At 45.4% G+C, this 14189-nt stretch overlaps 2 protein-coding genes across 2 annotated transcripts in view; both read left to right on the top strand.

Annotated features, from left to right (window-relative positions):
- The window catches only part of LOC310873755 (protein diaphanous homolog 1-like), a gene marked incomplete at its 3' end in the record, with an annotated part of 344698 nt that overhangs the window by 126982 nt on the left and 203527 nt on the right, over positions 1 to 14189 (top strand). The window lies entirely within an intron of this gene.
- Positions 14078 to 14189, top strand: part of LOC310872949 (protein diaphanous homolog 1-like) — a 31559-nt gene continuing 31447 nt past the window's right edge. Inside the window, exon 1 of the mRNA XM_083785165.1 lies at positions 14078 to 14188. The gene's annotated coding sequence lies outside the window, so the exon portion shown is untranslated. The remainder of the gene's footprint in view (position 14189) is intronic.

Genomic DNA, 14189 nt, shown 5'->3' with positions numbered 1-14189 from the left:
TCAGTCAAAAGGGAGACATCGAAGAGGAAGGATGGATGGGAAAGGATCATCATATGGAATGTCAGAATCAGGTCGCATTTACTATGATCCCTGAATTACTATCATCCCTGATGATGTCATAGTGATGTCATGAGACCTGGGCACAATATATGGGGGCATTCCCCATGTATGGGGATTTTGAGTGACTGACGGACAAAAAACTTACGATTCTATAGTTAACTGCGACCTTCGGTAGCAATACAAATTTTGACTTTTGAATGGGAATTCATTTTTTCGCCGAGGTGGCTGGTAAGTTTGACGTCAGACTTTGTTACTTGTCTAAGACTAAGAAATAGAAATGTACCATATTTCATCACTAAGGAAGAGCCCTAGTGTGTGTATGATTGAGGCCAGGTCTCACCGGAGCCAGCCCCTCTCAAACCATATTCAACCTATCACACCATGTCTCTCTCTCTCTCTCTCTCTCTCTCTCTCTCTCACTCACTCACTCACTCACTCACTCACTCACTCACTCACACACACACAGGGGTCGGGAGTGCTTGGCTGTGTTAGTGTGGACTGTGCACGAGGCGTGTATTGACCTCTCTGAGGTACCGAGACTAGGGGAGGGAGGGGCAGATGATTTGTGATTCTGCCCCTATCAGGACATACTGTCTGTAACTTGCACAGCGCTGAGTCTGCTGAAGTGGACTTCACAGCGTTCTGCAGGGCCGTCTGAGCTTGTTCAGCGGTGCCTCTCGTGGCTCAAATGCGCTTTAGACAGAGTGCCTCCGTCGGGGTGTCCGAAAACAAGCGATTCCCCCACTCATCCTAGGTATACACATTTAGCCTCCCTCTCGTGGTCATCATCACCTGTTCACTCATCTCTTTGTCCCCATCTCATGGGTCATTTTACCCCCTTTAACTGTTTACCTTGCTTGTCCCCTCCACGCCCATTTTATTTTCTGGTTCTCTGCTAATCACGTCTCTTCTCCCCTCCCTTTTGCTCTGCCTCCTCCTATCCTCACCTCCCTTCTCCTCTGCTGCCTCCTCTCTTGTCCTATGCCCTCTTCTGTCTTCCCTTCACTTCTTTGCCCTTTCCTCTCCTCCCACCGTAAGGTTGTGATGATGGCAGAAAAAGCCATAGTGACAGAAAACAGCCCTATCTCCTCGCCTCCAGACAGACAGACTTTTTCAAGTGTGTGTGTGTGTGTGTGTGTGTGTGTGTGTGTGTGTGTGTGTGTGTGTGTGTGTGTGTGTGTGTGTGAATGCGTGTGTGTGTGTGCGTGCGCATGTGTGTGTTTTATTTCCTGCAAGCGATGGCTGACATTTTGAAGGGCAAAACTCTCTCCTGCTATCCAAGTTCTTCTTTGTCTCAAGGCCTAGCCCAGGGGGTTGATGAGACCCAGCATAACTGGACCTCAATTTGCCTCTCTGCCATGTGTGTGTGTGTGTGTGTGTGTGTGTCCATGCATGTGTGCCAATCTTTCCACCACACGAACAAGTCACAATTGCTAATCAGGCCTACAAGGCTCGCCCCAAAGAGGGAGAGAATTGGAGAGGAGTGAGCGAGTGAGTGCTTTACTACTTGGTCCTCGTCACTGAAGCAGAGATAAAGACGAGTGAAGGAATGGACGGACGAGAGAGAAGGGATAAACGGTGTATGTGCGTGCACTCTGTAAAGAGAGAGAGAAGGGATAAACGGTGTATGTGCGTGCACTCTCGCCAGCCTGATGACGAGCTGTTAGCTGTCCTCTGTGGCATGACACGTGTACACCTCTATTTCTCTCTGCCCCCCCCACCCCCCCTCCTCATTCTTTATCTCTCTCTCCATAAGGCACTAATGAATATTTGAGACCGACAGGCGTACCGCTCCACTTCTTTGTTTCCAGGGACACAATGTACTTCTAGGGGTTAATGTGCGTGTGTGCAACTATCTTGATTGGAATTAGAGGCTTTCATTCGTGTGTGTGTGTGTGTGTCACATTCCATGTGATGGATTGATGATAATAATTAAAACTACAAATATTGCACCGCTATTGTGTGCCTCCACCCGACCAGTTGCAGTTTACATCCATGTCTGCCAGACTCATATGTTATCTGTAAGGCTTTGAAGGATTTTTTGAAAATATTGTTTTTTGTATGTATGTAGAAATCCCCTCGAGGCGTTGAGATATGTTCACGGTATACATTTATGAGCCTATTATTAAAGTGACATTTCACCGCTGGATGAAACTGCAGTAACTCAAAATGTTAATAGTATTTGTAGTAGATAACATTAGCACAATTTGAAATTTGCACCCTAGGTCCAGAAAAAATAATGAAGTCTGTGTTTGACTAAGGTTTGACTGGATTGCTGAATTCCTACAATGGCCATAATGCTTTGGTGCACTGCCCCTCCTTGTGGAGAGGGGGAGGCTGCGTGGAGGTGGGACTTGTAGTCCAGGAAGGACGTCACATTTTCATGACACATTTTGGTCATGTGTACAAAGAGGCTCTACGCACGCCAAAGTCCTTGTGGCAGTGCCGGCACACGGGAGAAAACTGTAGAGGAGATCTTGAATAAACAAGAAGGTGGCCGCACACACCAATAGCTAGAGTACCAATATTTATTAGGACAGCAGGTAAGACAGGAATATCCAACGTTTCGGCGGTTAAGCCTTCATCAGGGAATACAGGGCACATAATGGTTCACACTTAAATAGGGTGCCAGAGAGTCATGCAACCAATCAGAAGGGGGTAGGGGAACACGGGTTAAATAAGACCTGTCCCTGTGATATGAGAGGTAGGGATCATGGTCATGTGGTGTCTCAAGTTCACATACAAGAGTCTCAAAAATGACTAAGGCCTCCTAAGAGGCTCTGGAATAAACATTCCTTGTCATGGAGACACTACAATGTATATAAGAGTTACAGCAGAAAAGCAAAAGTGAAATAAAGAACCATATAACAGCGATATATATACAAAGATAAAAAGTAAGGTTAAAAGAAGGGTTTACCAAAGATTAATTAAAAGGTTAAGTATCAAAAAATATTTTGATTGTAATTTATTTTTACAAAAAGGATCTGAGGTCAAAATCTACCTTAAGGCCAAGGGGAGATAGTGTTTTTAAGGACTGAATCCAGAAAGCTTCGTGTTTAAGCAGAAGCTGATCAATCTGTCCTCCTCTTCTAGATACAGACACTTTTTCTATGCCTATATAATGTAGAGAGGATACAGGGTGGTTGGCTTCCACAAAATGGGCGGCAACAGGATATATAATATTCTTGCACCGAATAGTGCTACTGTGCTCAGCTATGCGTGCTTTTAATTCACGCGAAGTCATACCTACATATGCCTTGCCACAAGGGCATGTCAGAAGGTAAATGACAGCCCTAGTTGTGCAGGTAATAATGCCTCTGATGGGGATATTTTTACCAGAATGAGGATGCTTAAATTTATGACATTTTCGAGTGCTGTTGCATTGGGCGCAAGAGCCGCATTTATAGTTGCCGTTAGGAATAGGAGCCAATACACGTTGAGTAGGGGTTGGGACAGGGGGTAAATCGGACTTGACCAAGTGATTTCTAAGACTCTGACCACGAGAGAAAACAATCAGAGGAGGTTTGGAAAAGACTGAGTATTGTTTTCTGACTGTCTGTGAAATAAATCAGACCTGGGTTTTTGATTGATTTTATCCAGGGCGTTGTCAATCTGGGTATTAGAATAGCCCCGTTCTTTAAATTTAGCCTGCATATTTGTCAAGTGCCGGTTCAAATCCGTAGGTTTCTTGCAAATACGTTTGTCTCTGCAAAATTGGCTATACGGTAAGCTGTTTTTTAGATGTAGAGGGTGACAGCTGTCAGCTCTCAGTAGGCTGTTTCGGTCAGTTGGCTTGGTGTAGAGGTCAGTATATAAAACACCATCTTCTCCCCTGCAGATCAGTAGATCCAGAAAGTTCAAAGAATGAAAATCGAAAGACATGGTAAATGGCACCATATTTAAGTGTGAACCATTATGTGCCCTGTATTCCCTGATGAAGGCTTAACCGCCGAAACGTTGGATATTCCTGTCTTACCTGCTGTCCTAATAAATATTGGTACTCTAGCTATTGGTGTGTGCGGGCCACCTTCTTGTTTATTCAAGATCTCCTCTACATTTTGGTCATGAACATGGCGTTGTGACTAAAATATCTTAAAACACACAAAACCCCCAGGAAAGTGTTTCTTGTGTCCTAAATATAATTAAAATAAGATCTCGTTGCAAAAGGGGTGAAGTGGCTCTTTAAGTTATACATATACTCATACATATAACGGCACACATGCAGGAAAGGACACACTGCATCTTTGTCATTAGTGCTCCACCATTCTTACGAATCTCAATTTTCCTCCGCAACAATTAAGATCACAATTCTCACACGATTCTCATTTGTTCCATGGAAATATTTATTATCTTTAGTCTGTAGTTGCTGAACATTACTACAGTAAAAATGTGGCACCTGGAGCCAACTACTGTGGCTTTAAACAGACAACATCAAAGTGCTTGACTTGAACCTCTTAAAGTCTCTCTCTTGTAGCAAAAATGAATAACAGCCAACTAGTGCTGCACGATTCTTGCTCAAATTTAGAAGTGAGATCGCATAGGTGTCTGAATCTAGATCTCAATCTTTTTTTTCGATGAATTGCGCAGCATTATTTGTCATATTCTGCCCACAGCAAAAGGAAGAAAACATATGTGCAGTTTCCTATCCTCCCCCTAGAGGGAGCACTTAGCTGTGTGGGACCGGTGCACTACCAAGGACGTTCACACTGAATAACGTATTAACAGTACAGAAACCTTATCAAAACCACTAGATGCACAGGAGTTTGTTTCCCTCTTTCTCCCTCCCTCTCACTGAATGTGTTCCATTTGTTTTTCTGTCTCTCTCCCTCTGACTGTATCTGGTTTTCTGTTTCTCCCTCGTCATCTTTTTTTCCCCTTCTGTTTTTGTTTCTGTATCTCTTTCCAATCTCTGACAATCTTTTTCTCATTCTCCATTTCTGCACAGTTTGTCTCTCTCCCACAGTCCTGTCTGTCTGTCTGTCTGTCTCTCTGTCTCACTCACGCTCTCTCCTTGACATGCTTTCTAACATGTCTTTCTCTCTCGCTCTGTCTCTTGTTGACTGTCTCTCGCCATGTGCACATTGTTTCCTGCATCAGTCTCTCGTTCTCAGTATTGCTGTGGGCTTCACCATAAAACGTGTGTGTGTGTGTGTGTGTGTGTGTGTGTGTGTGTGTGTGTGTGTGTGTGTGTGTGTGTGTGTGTGTGTGTGTGTGTGTGTGTGTGTGTGTGTGTGTGTGTGTGTGTGCGCGCGCTGCATGTTCTTGAGGGTGAGGCTAGGTCTGTCTATTCTGGCCTGTCTGTGTCCCCTGGGCTGTGAAGGACATAGCAGCAGGGGGTGGTGAGTCAGGTGTGTGTGTGTATGTGCGCGCGGCTGAGACATTTTGTAGCAGTCCAAGGTCACCTCTAAAATGAGGTGGATGAGACATGGAAGCATTTGTATCCTGACCCCATCCATCTCCCCTCTTCAACTCCATCACCTTTGTTTGCCTTCTTTTATGAGCTGCTCTTATCGCTTCATGTCTTCTCTCCATTTGGATATACCGCCCTGCTACTACTGCCTCCGTCCTCTCCCACTCTCTTTGATTCACTCTTTCACTTTCTTATTCGATTTCCCATCTAGTTTATTCTACCATATCTCTCCCTCCCTCCCTCCCTCTCTCTGTCTCTCTCTCTCACATACTCTATCCCTCCCCCCCCCCCTCTCTCTCTCTCTCGCTTCCTTTTGTAATTAGCTGGTGTAATTGCTGTAGTAAATCTTCACTGCTGTCCCAAGGAGAGTGGTTGATATAGGGCTGATTTAATAAGCACAGCATAGCAACTCACCTCTAGCTCTGTGTGTGTGTGTGTGTGTGTGTGTGTGTGTGTGTGTGTGTGTGTGTGTGTGTGTGTGTGTGTGTGTGTGTGTGTGTGTGTGTGTGTGTGTGCTCTGTTGTTTGCAATGGGGATTTATGAGCTGTTTGTGTGGTTTCAGCAGGTGGGTATATGAGTTCAAGGTGATGCTGTGTCTGTGTGTCGGCTCGGCTGTAGCGCACCTTATCAGCAATGCAGGCAGCATAGCCTGCATGTGTGTGCGTGTGTGCGCACATTTGGATGTGGGTTTGTGTGTATGTATATTTGTGTGTATGTGCATGCTCCATCAGTGATGTGTGCGTCATCACAGTAGACCTTCACGGCCAGGAGAGCAGAGGGAGGTCAGAACGGCCCTGAGAGAATATCTCTCTCTCTCTCTCTCTCTCTCTCTCTCTCTCTCTCTCTCTCTGCTCTCCCACTTTTATCCTCATCAAAAACCCATATTCAGTGTATATCCTGTCACTGCCTTTAATTGACAGCCATAGACATTAACACCTGTGCACACAACGCTCGTGCACACACGCACGCACGCACGCACACGCACGCACGCGCACACACGCACACGCACACGCACACACACACACACACAAACACACACACTTTATGTCCTGGGGTTGGTATGTGGTAATGTGAAGGTAATAAATAGTGTAGCCAAGTATTAGCTTTTGGTGATGTTGTTTAGCTGCAGTACACCAATGTTTCCATTAGAGGGCACTGTGACTCCACACATAAACAGTTTGTTCACTGAGAGAAGAGCCACACTCACTACTGTTGATAAAATACAACAATAATCACTACATCAAGAGGAGGGCAAGAGGTCATGGTGTTGAAATACATTTATTTTGTCAAGGGGAGGAAAACCAATTTTATATGCTACCTATTTTATGTAGCTTTCATATTGGAGTGAATGTGGACATGTAGTGGCGTTCTCCATCATTAAAGTTGCTGCTCCTGGTCTAGAGTGTTTGTACAGTAAGAAACATTGTTTTTATCTTTTACCTGTAAGTTCAAAATAAAGTCAAGAATTCATATAGGATACAAGATAAACAAGTCAAATTGGAAGTGATGACACAAATACATCAGCAGGCAAATTTGAACCACTGAATTTTAACACCTGAAAATGTAGGCTATTTTTATGTAGGTTTGCTACTGAACAAACAGTATAGCAAGGATTACTATCAGAATATAGAGCTTTAACTTTTAAACTAGAACATATGACTTACACTACCTACTACCTACACTACCTACATTGTTTGTTTAGTACTAGTGTTGTACTGTAAGACTGATTTAAAAAAGAATAATAATTTATATAAAGATATTTTCACACACCCTGTCTAGCATAAAGTTAAACAAAAATATTTAAGTCATCATAAAAAACCTATATAATAATATACAAAAGTTTGGTGGTGTTTATGACCGCATAAAATCTGATTTAAACAAAGCCAGCAGACCAAACGTGAAATAAAAATGGACACATTATATCATTCTGATGTTGTGCTTATTTTAAGTATCATTGTTGGCACTCTTCATCCACCTGGAGAGCAGATTTATGGGGTTGAACACCTGATTTTAGGTCCTTGGAATAAATAAATAAATTGCAGTTGCAGTGGCGCCGTTCATGCACCAGGGGTGCGCAGTTGAGCAGGGTCTTAGCCCCACCCCCGGACCCTCCCCCGGCATCCTGGCCCTCCCACATCCTGCCCCCGCTCCCCCTCCTGCCTGCCCCACCCTGCCATCTGGTCCTTCTCACACACGCACGCACACACACACACTGCCAGGAATCCTTTCTCTCCGCTTCCTTTCACAGTGGAAAAACAGGATGAAGGGGCTCTTTCAGTCCCAATGTTACCGTGGAAACCCCCTTATTCTTCTGCTGTCAAGCACACTTAGTCTATGTCACACACACACACACACACACACACACACACACACACACACACACATAAGATACAAGCAGTGACAGAATGTTGGACATTTAAAGTTTAAAGGGACCAAGTTTCAGCTGTCCTTTTGTCCACCATAGTTTTAGCCTTCTGTTTAGTTTGGACAAAGACGCACATGGCTGCCCCCCTCCCTTCCTCCCCACTTCTTTCTCTCTCGCTCGCCCTTCTTTCTTTGTCTCATTTCATCGTCCATATATAGATAATGTGAGATTTTCACACTAAACTCGGTTCAACATTATAAACCACAGGAAAATGCGTCTTTATTGAAGTGAAAACTTTGCCCAAAGTGCATTTCTACTCCCCCATCTACACACAAACACACACAGGCTGTGAGCACGCACGTACACACACACAAACCGCTGATGAGTCAGCCTGGTGAAATTCTAAACCTTCTCCTCTGTTCCAGTTTAGTTGAACTCTTTACTGGAATGTTTTTGTTGAAGGGGGGGAAAGGAAAGGGGAGAAAATGTTTAGTTTAAAAAGTTATATAAAAGTTTGAAGTTGCTCTTCTACTGGCTCGCCACTGGAGGGCCCACAGACGCCACAGGCTGACACACACACACACACACACACACAAGCGCGTTCACACACCCACACAAACACACACACGCACACACACACACACACAATGGAGCCTGTCATCTGCAAGCTTTTAGCGAGTTTAAAAATAAACCACAGCAAAGGCAAGGAGTGGTGATGAGAGGATGGATAGGCCGAATGAAAAGACGAAGAGAAAGCCAGGGAATAAAAAGAGAGAAAGAAAGAGAGTAGGGGGAGGTTATGATTTCTCGTATGGGGTTGGAATTGTTGTGCTCGGGGGTTGTGGTTACAGTTAGAAGAGAGTTTATAGAATGTACGTTCTTTCTCCTCTTTCTCTCCACACCTCCCTTTCATCGCTTTGTTTATCTACCTTTTCCACTGCCCCCCCCCCATCCCCTTCCCCTTCCCCTCCGGTCTCCCTCGGAGGCTAGGCGAGCCATTACCTCCAGCAACACCACTCAGTTTGTCCTTTTAAGGAGTGAGAAGGAGAGAAGAGCGGGGGATGAGGAGGTGGAGGGAGCGTAGGGGTGAGGAAGGACACACACTCAGGTCTGCTGACTGATAAACAGACAGTCCTTTGTGCAGATGGACACGCACTCACACTCCCTCGCACACACACACACACACACACACACTTAGTTATATATTGATGGGGATCATTGCATGACTCACACACACACACACACACCCGCCCCCACTCTTAATTAAAAACAGGAGTTAGAACTGAAATTTTGTTACACAAACGCATGTGCGAGCGGGCACACACACACACACACACACACACACACACACACACACACACACACACACACACACACACACACACACACACACACACACACACACACACACACACACACACACAGACAGACACCCAACTCAATGCCAGGCAGCTGTTGGGGAGGAGGGGGAGGGGTACCAGGAAAAAGTGTCTCTGGACAAAGAGGCCTTTTTGTGTGTGAGGGGGTAACAGACTGGCAGCTGGAACTGTAAAACATGTGGATGTTAATACAATACACTGTCTTGAGTGTGTGTGTGTGTGTGTGTGTGTGTGTGTGTGTGTGTGTGTGTGTGTGTGTGTGTGTGTGTGTGTGTGTGTGTGTGTGTGTGTGTGTGTGTGTGTGTGTGTGTGTGTGTGTGTGTGTGTGTGTGTGTGTGTGTGTGTGTGTGTGTGTGTGTGTGTGTGTGTGTGTGTGTGTGTGTGTGTGTGTGTGTGTGTGCGTGCGTGCCCCTGCCTGGTCATACGTGTGTGTTGTTCCACGTTTAGCCTGTTTCTGCCTCTGTCATCTCCTCTCCTTCCCCCCGCGGTGACTAAGAGCTGCTGTGGCCGCAGTGCTTCATAGCGGCCACCGGGGGCAGCATAGGCTCATAAATGAATACCCTGTGCATGTGGAAGCCAGAGTGCGGCCATTTTACAATCGGCACACCAGACCCCATTTTATGAATCAGTCATGATGTCAGCATCGCTAGACTGGGTGTGATTGGCTAGAGCGCAGCCAGCACTGTAGATGTTATGGATGTTGTAGACGCACACAATTCACAAACCTTCCTCTCTCCATCTCCCTGGTACACATATGGACACATGCACACACTCTGACACTGTCCCTCTGACATGATGCTCAGGTCATGTGTGTCACATAGTATACTGGATTAAGTCACAGTATGGGATTATATGCTATACCCAGATTTGGCCTAGAACTCCACTGTGGTGGCATCATGTATGTGCACATGCATGCATACACGTGCGAGTGTGTGCACATGCATATGTGCACATGCATGCGCGTACATGTGCGGGTGTGCAGTGTGTGGCCTCCACTTGTTTATTTCATTCTGTCTCCGTGTCTGTTGTTGTTTCACACAAAGCTAGATTTCACTGTGTGAGATGTTCTCTGACCCTTCTGTCTTTTTTTATCCAGAATTATGTTTGTCACAACAACTCAGCATCCAAGTAATTTCCTGTGTGTGTGTGTGTGTGTGTGTGTGTGTGTGTGTGTGTGTGTGTGTGTGTGTGTGTGTGTGTGTGTGTGTGTGACTGTGTGACTGTGTGTGTGTGTGTGTGTGTGTGTGTGTGTGTGACTGTGTGTGTGTGTGTGTGTGTGTGTGTGTGTGTGCGTGTGCGTGCGCGTGCGCATGTTTGTGCCTGCTGCTTCCTCATGATGCTTCCTCTCGGCTGTCCTGAAGGATGTTCCTGTGTGTGTGTGTGTGCGCATGCATGTGTGTGTAAAATGGTAGATTTCCTGTCCTGCATTCAGCAGGAGAGTGCTGCTGGACACAATAGTATTTACAATCTATATGTGGCTGATACTCGGCGCACATTACACACGTGATATAAACCACATGATATCTAGCCGGTTAACACAATACAACATCTGTGTAATTGTCACCGGCAAGCCGATTACAACTTCATGACGAGTCTTGGACAGAGACATAAGGAGACTGATAGGAAGTGATTCACTGGGAGAGACAATGGGGCTCAGTGAGGCAATGGTGTGTGTGTGTGTGTGTTTATATTACTATACTTGTGAAGACCAAATGTCCCCACAAGTACAGTAATATTTGATAAATGCAGCAGACCATTTTCCTGGTCCTAAGAAGATTCTTATGATGACGGGTCAGGTTTAGGGTTACAGTTTTCCCTATTAAATAGGCTACTTTTTAATGCTGACCGACCTCGAATTCTGATGTCCTCACAAGTCCAGTAATACAAACGTGTGCGCGCGTGTGTTCCATCTGAAGGGTCCAGCGAAGAGATGGGGACCTTGTTAGCGGACCGGCTGACTGGACTGACTGTGTGTGTACGTACTGTTCAACTGAGTGAATGAGGGGAGAGAAGTTCAGCTTGTTAACAGACTGTCTGACTGAGTGTCTTCTCTCCCACTGAGACAAAGCCCTGCTTGACTGGACGGACAGATGGATGGACGGATGACTTGTTTTCTCCTCCACACAAAGTCTGGAGAACGACAGCGTCGTTGTGTGTAAAGCGGAGCCACTGAAAAGCACGGCTAGCATATGTCATCAGTAATCTAATATACTAAATGCCTAATGTAACTGTTTTCACTGAGGAAGTTAGAAGCGAGGTTCGCTGGCTGAGAGAAGAAGAGAGAATATATATTGTCTGGTTTTGAAACCAGTTGATTTTGTTATAATGTATCAGAACTTGCTAATAAGTAGACATACAGTAGTGTGGTTCAACTAGTGTGTGTGTGTGTGTGTGTGTGTGTGTGTGTGTGTGTGTGTGTGTGTGTGTGTGTGTGTGTGTGTGTGTGTGTGTGTGTGTGTGTGTGTGTGTGTGTGTGTGTGTGTGTGTGTGTGTGTGTGTGTGTGTGTGCGTGCGTGCGTGTGTGCGTGCGCACCAATAGCAGTCTGGTTTCTTTGTCTCACTCCAGACAGCTAGGCTCATCTCGGTAAAACACTTAATGTTAGCCTGTAATATGAGGTCATCGGCAGCCAATTGGAGCAGGTGGGCAGCTAGTGAATATGGCCGTAACATGTATTTTCATTGTTTTCTAGTGTGTGTGTGTGTGTGTGTGTGTGTGTGTGTGTGAGAGAGAGAGAATGAGTGTGGGAAACCGATTGAACACATGCATACCGTTTCCTGTCTGGCTGCTGTCCAGGCCGTGATCCTTGCTTCCTGTTCTGTCTGTGAAGAGAAGAAAAGAGGGACAGAGAGAAGGAGAAATTACTGAACTCCACAGATAGAATTATACAAAGGCTGCTGAGTGGAAATGTACAGACATGCTCAAGTTGAGAGTAGACAGGATGGATAATGGAATAAAACCTAAACGTGATTGTAAAGCCTTATTTATACATTGACGTTGATGGGGTCACATGCCAAACTCAGCCGATATACAAGCTCACAATGTATCTCCATGTGTTTTTTTCCTGAGCTTGTACATCTGATATTTTCAACCGGCGACACCGCCTTAAGGGCCCTCAAAAAGGCTGTGCCGGTTCTCAAGTTACGTGGGTTACAGACATACAGAGACATGGCACATTTTTAGATAGACTAGAGCAGTGCCCGTTGGGCAATGGCCTACTTGGAATGATGCAAGTTGGAAATGAATGCCCCACCCAGTTATTATGTCTGTGTCCCTTTTATGCCCATATATGGAGTTCTTTGTCAGGCATGCCCAAATATGGAGTCTATGCAGATGTCAGAACAGGCCAGCTCCATATATGGAGATAATAGGGGTGATCAGGTCTAGAGCCCAGGCAAAGGCTTTTGTGCTGGTTCTGGATAACCGGCTATCCGACGGACTCAACACCGGGCGGCACTGCACTCCCTGTGGGGGTGTGGAACACGAGTGTCGAACGGGGCAAACGGTTCTCGAGTTACATGGCTTACAGACATACAGAGACATTTATAGATTGATTTTGATTTTAACTTTTGTGTTCCCTGCCAAAGAGCACCATCATCACAGATATTTAGACTTCAGAGCACCCCTGACCTTTTCTGCTTTTCTTAAACTTGATTATGTCATCTTTAGCTTTACATTATCCTGTAATACAGTGTATGGCACAGTGCTACTGTATGTGTTCAAGCCCATGTGCTTGTGGACCACCCGCATACATCACATTGCACCCTCATACACACAATTCATTCTTCCTCAGTCACAATCCTGACCTTGTCGGAACAATTGCATGTCAAGTGTACCTCTGTCACATGGGTTTGTGTGCAGTATGCCTACTTGCACATAGCCATGAACCCAACTGTGGTTGTTTACTGCCTCACAGCCATAGCCTGGCTCCAGCCCCTAAATCGCTAGCCACATTAAAAAATTATGTTCAGGCAATTTAGGGTCTGGTGACGCTCCCGAAGGAGGTCTCAGACTCGGTTGGAAATCCAACCGACGAATCAGCGTCGTTTCAACTCGATGACGTCAAACAACAGTGCCGTCCAGAAACAAACAAACATGGCTTCCCCCACTGCGGTAACTCACGACTGTATCAATCTGGCTATTAAATCGACGTATGATAAATAGTTTCTTTGAAGACACGACATATTTTACCGCTTTTGTTTACATACTAGTAGCGCTCGTTGGCTGTGTTTGTTTGGTTAGCAAACGGGTTAGCCATAGCCACATGATTGACACAATGCCATCTGCTTTCCTACTATTCTTTTCTGATTTGTTGGTATGAACCAATCACCGAAGACTGCCTCTTTGGCAACGCCCATCCCAGAAACGGTTGTAGTAGGGAGGGCGTTCAGACTGAATAATGGAGTGAAACGAAATGAAAATTCAGGCTGAGTGTCAGGCTATCACAGCCATGGAATGTCCAACCATATCATCTACTTACATATGTGGCGGTCTCCACCAGCCGGGCGTCAGGGAACTCCTTCCCATGCCCTTATCGAACAATTTCACTATAGTTCCATGCCATCCCAAGCCGCTGATTGAGTCATCCCCAGACCTCCATGACACCACACAGCTGGGGGAGCCTGTCAGCCTCCATAACAATCTCTCTCTGAACCTGCTGTCTCTCTGTCTCTGCCCACTCATTCCCCCTCAATCTTTTAATTCTGTTTCAAGGTCATTTTACTCATCTCCCAGCAGCTGCCACTTCCTCAAATCTTAAGAGACCCTAATGGGTCCAATTGTACAATTGTGAGTTGAATTAACATAATTTAAATCCTGTCTCCCATTGTTATCTCTCTACCTATATGTATCTCTCTTTCTCTATCTTTTACTCGCTGCAGCCAAAAAGGAACAGGATGGCGGAGAGGTGAAACAGACACAGAAGAAGAAAGTAAAGGAGTTGAAGGTGCTTGACTCCAAGACTTGCCAGAATCTTTG

The sequence above is a fragment of the Protomyctophum parallelum genome, assembly GCF_964188405.1.
Source record: "Protomyctophum parallelum genome assembly, chromosome: 16".
Classification (NCBI taxonomy): Eukaryota; Metazoa; Chordata; class Actinopteri; order Myctophiformes; family Myctophidae; genus Protomyctophum; species Protomyctophum parallelum.
Note: the sequence above shows the minus strand (reverse complement) of the source record. Positions and strands in the feature narration are given on the sequence as shown.